The sequence below is a fragment of the Atractosteus spatula genome, chromosome 5, assembly GCF_055471065.1.
Source record: "Atractosteus spatula isolate fAtrSpa1 chromosome 5, fAtrSpa1.hap1, whole genome shotgun sequence".
Taxonomy (NCBI): domain Eukaryota; kingdom Metazoa; phylum Chordata; class Actinopteri; order Semionotiformes; family Lepisosteidae; genus Atractosteus; species Atractosteus spatula.
The window spans coordinates 59,517,331-59,533,119 of NC_142710.1; the positions used below are offsets into that span (position 1 = coordinate 59,517,331).

The following is a 15,789-nucleotide window of genomic DNA, read 5'->3' on the forward strand; positions in this document are numbered from 1 at the left end:
TAGGAATAAATTCAACACTGCATGCTTCATGTTCCCAGAACTAGCAGATTACATTTGTTACAGTGAAGCTCTATGGAGCACATACTAAATAGTTTGATATTTTTCATATGATATGTTTCACCAAGAGACTGGCTTAAGGTAAATTAGTTAAGATTGACTTGTAACACACAGCTGAGAAATTCGGGGTGAGCGGGAATTGTTTGCCTCTGACCACTGTTGAAATTGTGTGAGTGGAATAGTACAGCCACTTGAACAGGTATTTCTGTGGGATGTAAACGTTGGCTAGGATCTAGATCTAGGTCCACCAGGAATTCTGGCTGCTCTAAATAGTATTAAGTGACATTTCGGGTTTAGTTAAAGTAGTGTCGTCTTTTTGGTGATCATGTGGTTATCGTCAGTCAATTTGTTTCCCATACACAAATGGAAATGACCATTTTTCCAAGTTCTGGATGTTATTTCAAATCAAAATAATGTACAGGAAAACATTGATGCATCTTTAATTCTTTTATGGATTAGCCAAAAATGATGTCATGGTTTTCCTGGGCTATGTGCTAGTAATGTACTGTATCTATATTTATACAGCACAGGTACAGCAGCTATTAATGAATCTTATTTTATACTTTTTTTAAACTAAAAAAGCGTGAGAACCATGAAAGAAATATAGGGGTGCTTAATAACTGCTTTTGTTATGCTATAAAAAAGTTGTGCTCTTGAGTTCATATACAATACTCCTGGTTTTTCAAACAGGATTGAAGCATTTGATAGAACCTCTTCAATTAATCCTTATGTTTTCTTCTCTTGGGAAGGTTACAGAGCAACTTTCATGCATTGGGGAAAAGGGATTAGATTTGAGCTTAGCTAGAGCTGTTGTGTAAATGATGGAAACTCAAAAGGTGCAGAGAAGAACCTACTGATATGCATTCCAGTTCCAGTGGTTGGGTTTGTGCATGTTACAGGCTGTACACCACAGCACCTGGCTTGAACACTAGTACATCCTGCATCTCTGTTTACAGTGTGGTAAAGAATCTCTCAGGCCATAACCTCTTCCTATGATGGGGTCTGCCAAACGCTAATCCCAGTGGGAGCTTTGGTTATACAAGGCTGGCTAGAGCTTATCTCTGAAACAATTGCTCCCAAAGAATTTGGAGAGGGGAGAATGTTAATCAGGGGCAAGACAGACTAGGAATTTTAGGACTGAGTATTTCACAACCTGGGTAAAAGCAGTGCTACATGTAAAGAATATTGAAAATATCGGTTATCATATGCCCTTCCTGCTGGATTTATTAAATATTTTTTCCTTTGCATTGTACTTGATTTTCCTGACCCTCATCTTGCCCTTGTCTTTTCGCAGGGGAATTATTTCACTTTTACTGGTAATTTGCAAATATAACGCAAATGCAGATTTGATTATGGCGTGTTAACAGGTATTTGTCTGAAACTTACCACTTTTAATTGAAATCTTAATTGAAAATGGATTTGAGATGTACTGGAACACAATGTTTGTGTCTTTTAATACTTGTGACTTATAACTGTGATGTGCACAAATGCATCACAGAATTAGCTCCTATATCCCATTTTGCATCCGAGTTTCATTTCCGCAGTTTTTTCTCTTTTATAACTTTGCAGTCACCTGTTATTTTTTTTAATTCTATTCACATCCAATTTGGAATTGCCAAGTGTTTTAAAGCTAGCCTCTCCAGCAATAAAATTGAGAGTTAGTGTTGATTTGGAGGCACATCATTTCTCTTGCTGATGATCTAGCACGCCTGCAGGAGTCTCAGAAGTAACAGGAGTCACTCTCTGACAGAAAGGTATGAGAACCCTGGCTGGCTTATCCTATTTTACCCAGTGGCAAGACATGTCACCATACCACTGCTTGAAGACCCCAGTCACAATCAGCTAGTGAAATGACCCAGGCTCAGACTAGTGGTGTCTGGGTCGTAGATTTCAGTCCTTTCTGATTCAGCCAGTTGGATGCCAGTGTGCCTGGAAGCACAGTTCTGATTGAGCTATGCAAAGGCGTCTCTCTCTAAATGGCCCTTAAAGCATGTCATGTAAAGCACCTTCATCCAGCAGTGTAAACAACCTGAGTTCTCTGTGCTTTTTCAGATGAGTTTCAAGAGATTTTTGGAGAAAGCTTCATTTGTTTCACTGGCATCATCTAGATTTCTGCTTAAACATTGAAACAAAATGTTATTTGTAAACAGATGACGAAACTGAGATGTAATTGATTTTATGTACTATTTCTGTGTGCATGGGTGTGTGTGTGGCCACGGTAGCTTTAAGACTTAAGCTTTCAGCCATAACATTTTTACTTATTTTGAATGTGGAAACCACAGTAAAAAAAACATGTTCTGTGTCAGTAAAAATGTGACATCTGTTGCATAGTGAATACCGGGCACTGTCCAAATTCTTTTCGTAACAGCTGCCTAGAGTGTTGACAATTGCAGTTAATCAGGATAATTCATGATCTTTCTGCTGCATTGGATTAAAAGGCACCTTCAAGTTATTTTTGGAGCCCTCAGATGAGAAAAAATATTCTATACTATCTCATTTCATATTATCTTATTTTGAAGTGCATTTTAAGATTTTGTATATTTCCTAAGGAGACCTAGTTTGACTTGTACTGTATGTTTGTTTCTTAATTGAAACACTTAAGTATTCACTGATTTGTTGTTGAGTGTCTTGCCAGAGAATTTTCTTAATCTAAGTTGATGGTGAGCCCTAGCTTATTTAATAGCCTACTGCTTTTATTTAAAAGCTTAGATTCTGTAGTGGTTGAATTTGCTGTTTTGTGCTCACTCAGAAGTTGCATATGTGCGCATCATATATATTACATCACTTTTAAAAATATTAAAAATATTTAGTAAGGTCCATTGGCAGAAAAAAGTAATGTTTCTTTTTTAAAAAACGATCAAGCATTATTGCTTGATTTCTACTGTAAAGTAGCAGCAGAGCCCGAGATGAGAAAAATCTTCATACCACCACTCTGAAGCTGTCAGCAGAAAAACCAAGTTCATTGCACTGAGGGCTTTAGCCTGCTTAGATTAGTCATAGTAATACTGTTAAGCTATTGGTAGGACAATCTATCTCTGTGTCAACCATTCAGCTCACAGCTTAAAGGTCAGTTGCTAGGTTTTCGAATACAGAAAAAAAGCACTAATTATGTACAATTTCCTGTTTTTTATTTACGTAATCTAATCCTCTCATATGCTTATACATTGTATGAAGTAAATTATAAGAGGTACTGTAGTTAAAACAAGAGTTTCATTGTAGAAGCCTTAATTGGAGAAGCCTGGAAGAGGTGATGGTCAATGTCATTTGTACTGTACATGCAAGATGTAGCAAGCAAACAGGGCTTCTGTTTATGGTAACGTTGGTACTTAGAAAATGTATATATGACTTATTTCTTGTGTTGGATTATGTGTTTTCTGTGCATGAACATTCTCATTTTCTCATTTTCCCTGAATGCACAAAAAATAAAAGCTGAAATTTCCTAAATATAAGCTATATCTGGCTCATTAATGTACTGTACCGTCGCAACAGCTGCGTGATTTAGGAAAACCCTGCGAAGAATATTTAGTACAGGTTGTGCAACAATTACTTCACGCAGCAGTAATCTTTTCAACAAATGTTCCCATGATGCTTCTAGAAATCATTTTATCTCTACTGCTGTGAAACTATGAAAATATACCTTCACAACTGAGGGGTACATTGGAGAAAAGTGTATTACCTAAACTAGGAAGTTTAGCAAGTTTAGCAAGTTTTTGAGCTCTGTTCAGGACCAGAATTATCTAGGATTAATCTACATTAAAAAACCACTATATTAGAACTCCCTATTACACAAATACCCATTGCTACAATATGTTCACAGCTCTAGACATTAGACTGCTGAACTAATATTTAATTTTTCTAAAGTTCAGTGGGAGTAAAAAGGGAACTTATTTTTTGCTACTTCTGTGTACACCAGTGTAAAAAAAAACTCAAATATTGAAATCAAATACCGGCCACTCCACTCAAATATTGCCATAAGTGTTGCAAGTTGAATTCAGGTTCCACCTTAGTATAAAATAGCACTAAGGCAAAGCTTATTGCACTGGGTAACTAGGAAATCCTAGTATTTGCATTGTAGCCCTGAAAATATGCTTAGTGGGGTAAGAAGACAGTATTGATAGTGGCATGCCTCCTGTTGTTGTCAAAAGAGTTTTGCAGTCTTTCAACGATGCTTACATCTCCTAGGTTTTGTTGCACATGGATATAATTCATTACCATCTGATTGGCTTAGCTAGAGCTCCCTGAGGCAGTTAACATCATTAACTTTGAATGAGTAACTGGAAAAGGTCAGTTAGAAATGGATTTGTGGAGCAATTATTCTTGCGTTTCGGACTAGATTCATTAACCCCTTCTCAGGACTCAGTGCCTTACATAAACCCGTCTGATTCTTGTGGACACTGAGAAAGACAAAGAATACTCTCCATATACACTATGTTGTATATGGTGTAAATATATATGAATGGACAGACAGGCACAGTAGATCCTGTATCAAGCATTTATTAAAAGGAAAATGATTTGTATGAAATATGAAGATTAATATCACTTGAATAAACCTTTTCTGTAAGTAGCTGCTAAACTCTAAATTCCCACATCCAGGAAGTGGAATTTAGGTTTCTAAGTTTTTAGAAATGTAATCAAGCCAACAGTTTTGACATTTTAATCCGGAGATTGTGGCAGAAAGGGAGGAGCAAAACTTAAAAATCATACTTACGTACAAGTGTGGAAATGGAAGTATGTTATAGAGGCCAAACTGATCTTTTCATTAAAGTTAATTACTTAACTTCTAATGACTTAAAAAAAACTTTTTAGACTGTAGGACAAAAGGTAAACTGGTTCACATTTGTCATTTTCATGTAAATGCAAAATCAACTACTTAAAGTGTCTTAAAACACAAGCTTTTTGTCCTGGTTGCAGGACGTAGAAGTCCTCACAGGTCTCTCTGCACCCATGTAACCATGTGCAATAGTCTAATGTTATTAGATTGTCAAATGATTTATTTTTACAAGGTCTCGATATATTGTTGTATAAATTGATTTTGTACATTTTTCATGTATGGTGAGAGATATTGTACTGTATATTCATGGAGTAATGATTCGGCTACAACGAATCAAGGGTTCAATGGAAAAAAATAGCTTGGTAAAACGTAGAAAACCATTTTTTTCATCCACACAAAAGAATACTTTGTAGAGTGCACACTTTGAATATGGCCAATATTATTTTTTTAATGGTACACAATTCTCATTTAGTGCTTTTTTGGGGGATGAACTTTGGCCAGTGTCCACCTCATGTCCAGCCCAGATTGAGAATTCAGTCTTTTATTTTCCCCACTGGTGAGAGACAATCCAGTTTCAGCAGGCCATAAAGGAAGATTAATACGAGTTCTAGATACATCTTCCAGAACAGTCCATTTGCCTATTAATTATTTCTCCATAGTGTCGTAACACAAACAGTAATGAAGGCAGTTTATTCCTACAAGCTGGTGCTTTAAGGTCTTCCAGCACCTTAAGCAGCTGTAGCTCAAATTATTATTTGCAATGTGCTATATACGTACAAATATCAGATTTAATTTATTTGCAGTGTATCTGCACATATGTGTTTCCCACCACTTATTTTTTTCATGGCCGCTTTGGGGTTTTTGTCCCCTTCCTTTTGTTTTGTTCGTAGCATTCCTATTTGTATTATCCTGGTCAGTTTTTTTTTCCCCTTTGTCCTACCTTAAGCAGGTTCAGGAAGAACTTATCACTTTCGCACATCTGTCTTGTTCCTACCTACTTTACATCTAGCTGACTACCAGCAAATGCTGAAAAATGTGCTCTGATGCTGCGAGAGCCCAGGTGCCTGCATTTTCACCTACTTTTTTTTTTGTCCTGCCATGTTTTGGTCTCGGCACACGCTCTGTTTCCTAAAAGGGCTAACTAACCTGTTTTCCAATTCATCCAGTTCACTCCTCTGTGCCACTCTAAATGCTATTAAATTTCCTTGGCTGTTATCAAAAGTCAATTTTCAAATACAGCAGGTTCCATGGAAATTGTATAAGTTGAGAAAGCACCTTATCCAATATATCTTTATAAGCATATTGTGCTATAATGGCTCTCTTCTTAATGTTTTAGAAGTTTATTTTAAAATATCTTCACTTTTTTTTTCTTTTCTTCAGTTCTTTTTAAAGAATTTAAATAGACTTCTTTAAGCACACTATATGACTACCTTTAGTCATATATGACTAACTTCAGCTAACGCACTGTAACTAATTAAATACTAACTCTTAATTGCAGATCACCAGAAAACCAAAGTAGCCAGTGCATGTGGATGAGTCAATATAAGGAAAGGAGGGAGTATTTATAAGGTGAGTTACCCAAGTCTGTTACGTAAATGAAGTAAGTTCTTATTGATGACAAATTATGAAGGTAAGCAACCCCTGACAGTAGGAAAAGTCAAACAAAACGATTGTGACCTTGTTCAGAGCTGGTCAAAATCATTATGTAATGGAAATGAATGTAAGCCCAATCAACAAGTATATGACTTATGAAAATCAAGTGGATAGTGAAGGACTAGGAATAGTATTGATGTAAGCATCAAATACTACTATATATAAAATAGTGGTTGTTAGGCTTTGTTATGGGCTCATACAGTACAGTATATTAATTTGATCTTTTAAAAGTAAAGCAAAATCAGCGTAATTCTGTTATAAAACCTTACATAGAAGACAAAGCTTAAGTACTCTGAAAAAAGGCTATTGTTCACATATAAGCAATCTGCAACAGTTCCAGGATAGAAATGCAAGCCACGTACAGACAAGATTAAACTAAAAAAGTTATTTTTCTAGTTTTGGAACAAAGACAATGTTGGTTGTGAAAGGATCAGGTTTGTAATTGTGAATAGGAGACAGTTCTTGACGCAGAAATGTTGATGGAAAACCCACTGTGGATCATAGTGCTCGTGGATCATGCAGTTCAGAGGAGATCTGTGTATTCCTCTATATCTTCTTAAACTGTTATTTTTAAAGTTGACATTTTGATCCCTGTCTTGTTTCTGACTTCCTGATTTAAAAATAGAAGCTAATTCTGCATAAATGTTCTGCATCAGTGTTTAACCGGAAATACCTTTGTTTGTTCTCAGGGACATTGTACACCAGCTGGTGTTTGCTACTGTTTCTCCTCTCAGCTTTGAATTCATGAGATAAGAGTGAAGAGTGAAGATCTGGACACGGTTTGTTGAGGAATCCAGTTACAGGTATTTGTTTTATTTATTTTTCAAAAGTGGCCATCCAAAAACTTTTTTTTTTCCAGAGAAAGGGAATTATTCCGTAGGGATTGTTTCAAGTATGCAACATGATCAATTTCATCTTAATTTTCCGCATTTCTTCTTGTATTGCCATGTTAAAATGGGACAGCTGTCACAGCTGTGACATTCACACGGAGTACATCTGTATAAACTCAGCCTTGTGCATTGTGCAGGGCTGGATGCAGATGATCATCCTATAGTTTTTATCAAGGGCTCAAAAAGACTGTGGACCAAACAGTATAATTATTTGCATAGTGAATGCCCTTATGCAGCAATTACAGGATGCCCTTTTAATTACGTGTCTCAATATTTCTAATAAAGGTCTCGGTTTCTGGTTTGCTTATACTAGATATGCTCAGATGAAGCAACTCTAGCTTTGTGATTCTTGAAACCAGTCTGTTTTGGATACCCCCAATTCCACAGATTTTTAGTAGAGTGTTTTTTTAAATAAATACACTTTACAGTAGGTACGTATTATTTAGTCTTCGTTTGTACTTAGGCTCTTTTACGTTATGCCCATTACTGTAAGATGTTGTCAGGACAACCAGGACTGCAACGTGCTTTCATCTCTTACCCTTTATCCTCACTCAATAATATAAAAAGGAAGTCATGTGAAGGGGATGCACTTTAAATGTAATGTATTCAGTAAGTGAACAAATAAATGAATAATAATATGAATTAAAGTATTGCATTTGTTTTCCGCTGTCAAAACCTATCAGTTAAAAACCACTGTAACCATAGTTAAAATGCTGTTGGCTTTATTGAAGTCCTAGACTCTGAACTTCATTAAATGGGTCTGAAGTTTGGTATTGCTTCCAATTAAGCTGAAACAGATGAAAAGTTTAAGTGCTATGATGAAATATTGCTCTACCTTGGGCGTTATTGCAAGGCCTGAATGGCAATATCCCATGATAATATACTCTGCAATGTCTTGTACCAGTTTTAACATGGCAACAAGGTCGTCTTTTTTAAAGGGGAAAAAAAGAGAAAAAAAGCAGGTCGAAGGAAATATTTTTAATGAATGTGATTCGGAAAGCATGTAATAAAGCTAATATTAATCGACAGAAATGAAGTTTTAAAAAGCACTTGTCGTTTCTGAAAATTGCTTTGAAAATGCAATGTTGAGAACCGCTGTGTGAGTTAATAGCTGCTGTGCAGTTAATTTTTCAACATTCCTGTCAGACTCGTCCTGGGGCATATTTAGAGCATGACCGAAAAATAATAATATATGAATTACTATCTTGGAAAAATGGCAAAATGCTTACCTCCTCCCTGGCTTTAGATTGAATATTTTATTGCTTTCAGTGCCTAATTCTGATTAAATTATTGTAAAAGCACCACATCTGTGCATACTGAGGCTCCTTTGCAGTAATATTAATAGATTTATAGCCTAGGAGATGGCGTTAATTTGGCTAGCTGTATGAGAAAGGTCATTGTGTGGCTGTGTAAGGCTCTATATCTTATCACCATGTATCAAGTGTTTCCTGAACTGAAGCCTATATTGAGAGTACATTAGGAGTGATAACATGCTTAAAATTGTGAGGACAAAGTCTCCCTTTTTTAATGTAATTCAAGGAATTATTAGCTGAAGAGCTGAAGTATATATACAGCATGTAATAAAATGCTTCTAGTACAATCAAAATAATGGTATTTTGAGATGTTAGGGTTGCATTCAACAGTTCATTGAAGGTTTTTAGGGTATTGTGATTTTTTTACATCATTCCTAATATAAAGTTTTTAATTGGACAGTGAAATAGTGATTTAAAAGAGCTATGCGCAACAGCTTTATTACTTTAATTGTTATTTCTTATGGATACGACTTTCTGAATCCAGGCTGTTTCAAGAACAAATTTGGAATCAAACACTTTTTCTTGATTAGATTATGAAGGTTGTGGGAGAACTAGATATGTTATTGATAGAAAAGACGTTAAAGCTACATGTTGATATCATTTGAAACTCACATTCTTATATGAACATGATTCTTTCACACATTCGCTGAAAAATCTCCCGGGCATAGCTGGGCCGACACTCCTTAACAGACTGAGTTGATAACAAAGCGAAACTAACGAATCCTTGATTAGAATCACTTCCCTGTCCAAGCATCCCAAGAATGAGGATTTGATGAATGTAGTGATGGCTGTGTAGTTCTCCCACAGAGTCTGTCCTTGCCTGCATGATGCACTTCCCATGATTTTCACAGGCTGCTGGTTTTATTTCCAGAGATGGACAGGAGGTCAGGTGGTACCAGCGGCTCCAGTTTCCGGAATCTGTGATCCGCTGTGTGCACACGTGCAAAGGATGTGCAATGCTCAGTGCAATGCAATTCAGGCTTTCCTAGATAAAGCATTTTAGTGTCTCCCAAATATCTGCTAAGCTATGTGTGAAAGCCACTTTGCTGAAAACCTTTAAAATGGATAGTTTTTCTTATCGGTTTTTACAGTCACTATTGGCTGAAAGGCATCCTCTCCCTTACAGGTGACTGCTTTAGCACAAACCATGCGACTCTAGTTTTATCAAATGGGAAGGGGTCATTCCTCCCAATATGTGTGTCTGGTTGCTGGTAGCTTTTGAGGCTGAGAATCTTAACCAGCTGTTTAATGAGGGATTGTGCATGCCGGTTTGTTCCAGTTTCTAAGTGTAAAACTTTGTCTCCAGTCTTAAGCCTTAAATCCACCTCCACCTTTTCTATTTGTGCTTTTGCGTCTTTGTTTTATTGTTATCACAGTTACTGCCATTAATAAAAACTTAAGGTCTCTCTTAATTTGTTTCAGGAATTTTTCATTTAAAAAACTCATTGGAATGGATATTTCCAGTTGGCAACTCTTAAAATGAAAACAGTTAGGTTAGACGTGCATGTACTATTTCAGAATAAAAATTCTGAAACCCACATCAAATAAGTCATTTCTTGGAAAGTAATTACAATTTTGACAACAATGTGATTTTAAAAAAAGATTGTTTTTAGTCTTTATGAAATGATATAATATGTTTTCAGAAATAGTTTGTTAAACCTTGACAATTTAAAAGAAAATACTGTATAAACATCCAGTTGGCTTTATAAATTGAATTATTTGAATGTATCGGTCTGTGGCTTTTATTACTAATTTATTTAGCTGATGCTTTTATCCAAAGTTACTTACTGTACATTTATACTGCTATAGGCAATCTGAATGAATTACCTTGCTGAAGGGTAATAAACGGTGGTGTTCCACCTGGGATTTGATCCTGCGTCTTTTTAGCTGTGATTCCAGAGCCTAACCACTGCTCCACACTGATCAATAAAATAGGCATTTAATAGAACTTTGCTCCGACATTATTAGCAATAGTATTACCACTGATCAATAAAATATGCATTTAATAGATCTTTGCTCCATTGTTATTAGGGATAGTGTTATGACTAGTTTTATTTTGGGGGACTCTGATCTAGTTAAGTGTCCTTTTGCAGTTTTAGGTTTGTAATGGAGTTGTGTGTGTGTGTGTGTGTGTGTGTGTGTGTGTGTGTGTGTTAGGGTGGACGAGAGTCCAGAATACACAGTGGCATTCCTTTCACTAGCTCCAGGATGATTACATACTCCTGTAATGTGAAAATTCACAGCAGATGAGGCGGTTTGATGTCCCACAATATGTCTAAACTGAAGTGTATAATTTTGTCTGAATGTGGGCCTCTTCCAAAGCCCTTCATGCTCCGATGCCCTTTAATGCCCTTTTCTTTGAGGATATGACCAGTAGTGATGTACCAAAGAAAGGCCTTTGCATTTCCTTTTTAGAATTTGTTGTGTTTTGGGGGTTTGGACTATGCAGGACAGTAATGTGCCACGCTGTGTGGGAGATTGGTTTGCGATCCCTGTTGTGTAGCAAAACATAACATTATGTTTTATTTTTAATCACAAAGCGTGTTTTTCTTAAAGGGACAGCTGGCTTGACAAAACCCAACTTTTTTTCAAAAGAAGGGGATGTAAATGTTTCAGTGCAGTTCAAGCTTTCAATATGCTTCATGAAATGTTAATTCTTTTTTCAGTTTAGATTTGACAGTTATGTTACAATACCGACCCGATTTAGATTAGCAATGTGTTTTCTTGTGTCTGGTCTCGGTTTTGGAGCTCCTCAAACAGGGAGAAAGTGAATAAGAAAGTGTAGATGGACAGCTTTTAAGCTGAAAATACTTCAGCTAATTTCCTTAAACTCTGTATTTACTCTGAGTAAAAACATGTATTATATATTTTTTTCTTTTAGTACCAGTGTTAATTTTTTGCCCATCTGTAAAATGTATGCCTTTTATAATGACGTTCCAGAAGTAAGGACAGTGGGGAAGACAAGACTGATGCATTTGAAACTGTCCCACACGTGTTCTGATTGCTGAATCTTGGAGAGTACAAAGACCACTATATACAGTAGTTTTGGCATTTTCTCACACTGGCATTGGGGGTGTGTCTAGGGTATTAGTATGGGATCCAGTTTTTTTCAGTTGTTTTTAAGGTGTTTTTTAAGGTGCATTGGAGGTAAGACTTTTATACAAAACATGTTGGCCTGCTGCCCTTTTAATGGCATTATAAGGTAATGCACATTTAGGACTGAAATCAGTGCTTCTTTACTCATGTGGTGGTGGGGTCTTGAACGAAACTGTTTTTCAACCTGATTTCATGGGATCCTTGCAGGAAAAGCTGGATCACATCCCTGGATCAAGACGTTGCTAGGGACCATATGAGCAAGACAACCTCCACACATTTGTAGTACGTCTTCTGTTTCCGGCCTTGGGAGCATGACCTTTTTGGTATTCTGCAACACAGATTTTCACGTGGAAAGAATTGCATGTTTTTACCTCTGTCAGGCAGGGACAAAATCAGTATATATCATCCAAAAAGCATTGAACTTGACAAGTGTTGACATTGTTGCCTTTTACTGCCTGTAGTGCATTCGCATGTCTTCACAGATGGGAGTGATTGGTAACCTGAGAGGTGCCTAATGTGTCTTTTTCAATGGGAACAAATATGTGCACACACTACGGTAATATTGCAGTGTCATCCAGTCAGAGTAGAGGTGTGAAACTTTCCCCAGGGGATGTAAAAGAGACATCCATCATCTTAATCATTTTCTGTTTGTGCTGCTCTTCAACAGCGTGCCCCTTATGAGAACAAGTGCTTACAACATTACATGCACTTTCTCGAATGTAGCCTCACAGAGGTGGAACAATCAAATGCAGGTTTGTCTGCCCTTTCTGTCCCTATAATCCTAACGCAGCTTTACAAAGTCATGAGAAGCTACATTGGTGCATTTCTGGAACAAACAATGCAATTATTAGAATGTGCAGGGCATTTCATCCTTATTTAAACGTGTACCAGTAGCATATTGAACACAATGCAATTACAGTATAAGTGACCCAGCCATGTTGACTAACCTTTATACAGCATGGAATTAACCTTTACTTGAAACTTTGCAACAAACGCACACTGACACAGGTCTCCACTCAAACTCCACTCAAACTCAAAATGATTACATTATATATCAATTGATTTCTCATCATAGCTGAAGATATTTTAAGAGCCCAACACGTGAGCCCCAAAACATGATTTATTACCTTTTGATCTTCCAAAGGAAGGCAAGATATTTTAATGTGTGGAGTTTTAAATGTGAGCAAGTCTCCCTACTTTACATCCAAAAGACAACTTGCTAATTTCCCCCACCACCACGTTAAAAAAGGGGTTTTGGTTTTCTGGATTTGGCGAAAGAGTGCCACCCTCTGGTTCGCCAGTATCACTGATTTAAGAGGGGCCCCCATTTGTGAGTCAGAGAGGGAAAAGCGGTCTGTGTTACATCGTCTTTAAACTGTATGTTTTAAGTGGTTTGGTTCAGAAATTCTGATGGTGCACAAATTCTATGAAATGAAATGGCATTTTGCCCACATCTGTCCTCCACCATGTTAAATATAGCTGCAGAGGTTCTGGTTATAAATTGTTTAAAACTGTAAACACTTTTTATGTGAAGTTTTGGCTTTAGGCATTGAAGCAGCTACTATTGCAGTGCATAAAAGTGAAACAATAGTTGGACTAGAAAGGAAAAAAGTCCAACATACCCTACTCAGCTTTAATAGTTACTTCTATTCTGAACATATTGAACCCTTTGTGAAAGGACCAAAGTATCAGAACTGCATTAAGTCTCCTTAATCAAGTGTTTCTCTGATACAACACAGAAGGCCTGCTCGTTCTGGGTAGATGTCATAATGAGTGTGCTAATGTTTCTGAGAAATGCTGCACATGAAAAACATTGCAGCTGGGCATTAACGAGTTCCGTCTTTGAGTACAAAGGGAGTGGATGTATTTTCACCTTATTTTGCTGTCTTGCTCGTGTGGTTTCACGAGCCATTAAAGTGATAAAAATGAACGATGAGTAAAACACCTTCCTCAAAAGCAAGATAGATGACATAGCTCTCTGATAATGGCAAACTTATGTTCTAGTCAGCCTATTCAGCTATTATCAAGGAAGTTGTTGCTGGGATATACTACCCAATTACTTCACTTTAAAACTCTTGTCTGAGGAGAGAACAGAACATAGAACCTTGAAAAGTGTGAGTATCAAGGTTTCTGTTTTCTGTTTTGCTTACCTGCAATTCATAGTCAGACTTATTAGAAGTTATACCAACTGTGTATATCGTACAGTTTTATACTGTCTGAATATTTATATCTTTCTCAGTCTTATTCAATGTATTCTTATAAATATTTAGCTTTTTTCAATTTGCTATTCAACAGCCTATTAAAGTTTCTTCTTGGAAACTCTTCAAAGTGTCACTGTGTAATTGTAGATTTACAGTGGAAAATAGTTTGTATTAGACAGCCTGCTTCACAGGTCTGACACAATTGAAATGATTAACCCCGACAGAGAATAGTTGTACTGTGGCAAAAACGGAAGATAGAACAGACAAAAAATAATTATTTTCTTTCTTGTTGGCACTAAAGCAGATTCTCCTGCCCAAAGGTGGTATTTATACTGCGAATGGACAGAGAAACCATTGGAAATGTTGACAATTCCATTGCTTTCTTTTTGGGATCTGCACATATTTATGTGGCAGGGATCTTCACTTTTGCAAATGGGATATTTACTACCTGTAATGAGTCATCTGAGGTTTGTGCACTGCCTCGCGTACATGTTAAGCAATGTAACGTGTTCTTTGCTTTCAACTTCTGGGTGTATGAAAGAGGATGGTTTAGTGCAACTAAATTTAGCTGGCCTCTAGGAGCCCTGTCTGAGTCGACCGCCATGTCAGGATTGCTTGAATTGAAGGTTGGGCCACAGCTGTTTGGCAGTCTGGTGTGAACAAAGGCGTACCCTGATAGATTGTCTGTCTGGTCATTCTAATGGGCAGTCCGCACAGGTTATGCTCAGGGCACGGCAGGACACTGTCAGGGGGGAGTGTGTCGTGAAGGAGATTGCAGATGTTCCCTTCAGGCTTTTACAATATGCCTCTTATCATTATACCTCGCTTAACACTTCTGAGACAGGAAAGAAACCAAAGTCCATTTTTGCACCCAGGAGGCAGTCTGGGATGAAAGCTGTTCTGTCATGAATTATTAACCTGTTTTATTCCTTCTCTTTCGGTGGTCAATGGGAGGAGAGGGGTCTGTGTGTGGTAGTAATGGCTTTCCGTGATTGATATAAAAAGCAGGCCACAAACAGAAGAGCTGAAGTGTTGGATCAGGTGGATTTACAGGCAAGTCCAGCAAAGTAATGATGGGACTGAGCTCTTTTTTTTCTGACCATTATCATCCATCACTGACCCTTATCTGCTTTCCAGCTGCCACTAAGTACGACACCACAGACACGTGATGCCTAATGGCTCTTGATGTTCCCACAAATAAGTCATGCCTAGTTAGCATTTGTAAGTCCATGGAAAATACAACTTCTGTCGTTAATTTCTTGTTTGAAAGGGCAGACACTTTGTTTGACGTCTGTTGTACGTGTTGCGAAAGTTATAGTGATTCAATACAAATTGAACGGCTGACCTTAATCAGAGAAAGTAACAGGGTGATTTTCAGAGCTTTCTGCTTTACTCCTTGTTTGCTGAAATATTTAAAGATTTGTCTCTAGTGTAGTAATTATTCATTAAGGCTGATGGAGAGTTTTATTTATTTTTTTAAAAATGCTCCATATGCTACAATGGAGGAGAAACTACCAAAAGGGATACTGTAACTGTGTAAGTGTTATGGTAAATTTGAATCTAGCTGGATGTCCTCTGAAATGTGGCTCAAGACATAGCACTTTTGCAAAATTTGCTAAAGCTTAATCCCGAGAGGGTGTTTTAGCTTTCCAAACCATCTGTGCATGACCATTGAAATATATGAACATTTTTCTGTACAGTTGGATCAACCAATGAATACACCACTCACGGTGTTTCTGAGCCTCATTTAAGGATCTTGCAACCAGAATCGTACTGTATTTCCCTCCCCTCTGTTTAGCATTAAAAAA

At 37.1% G+C, this 15,789-nt stretch overlaps 1 protein-coding gene across 2 annotated transcripts in view; it reads left to right on the forward strand.

The window, feature by feature from the left end:
* Positions 1-15,789, forward strand: part of LOC148835365 (plexin-B1-like) — a 128,347-nt gene that overhangs the window by 57,458 nt on the left and 55,100 nt on the right. Inside the window, exons 3-4 of one of the 2 annotated variants that reach the window (XM_088915291.1) lie at positions 6,327-6,397; positions 7,171-7,284. The gene's annotated coding sequence lies outside the window, so the exon portion shown is untranslated. Of the gene's footprint in view, positions 1-6,326; positions 6,398-7,169; positions 7,285-15,789 lie in introns of those variants that run through there. The other variant, XM_088915293.1, reaches the window with a different exon arrangement.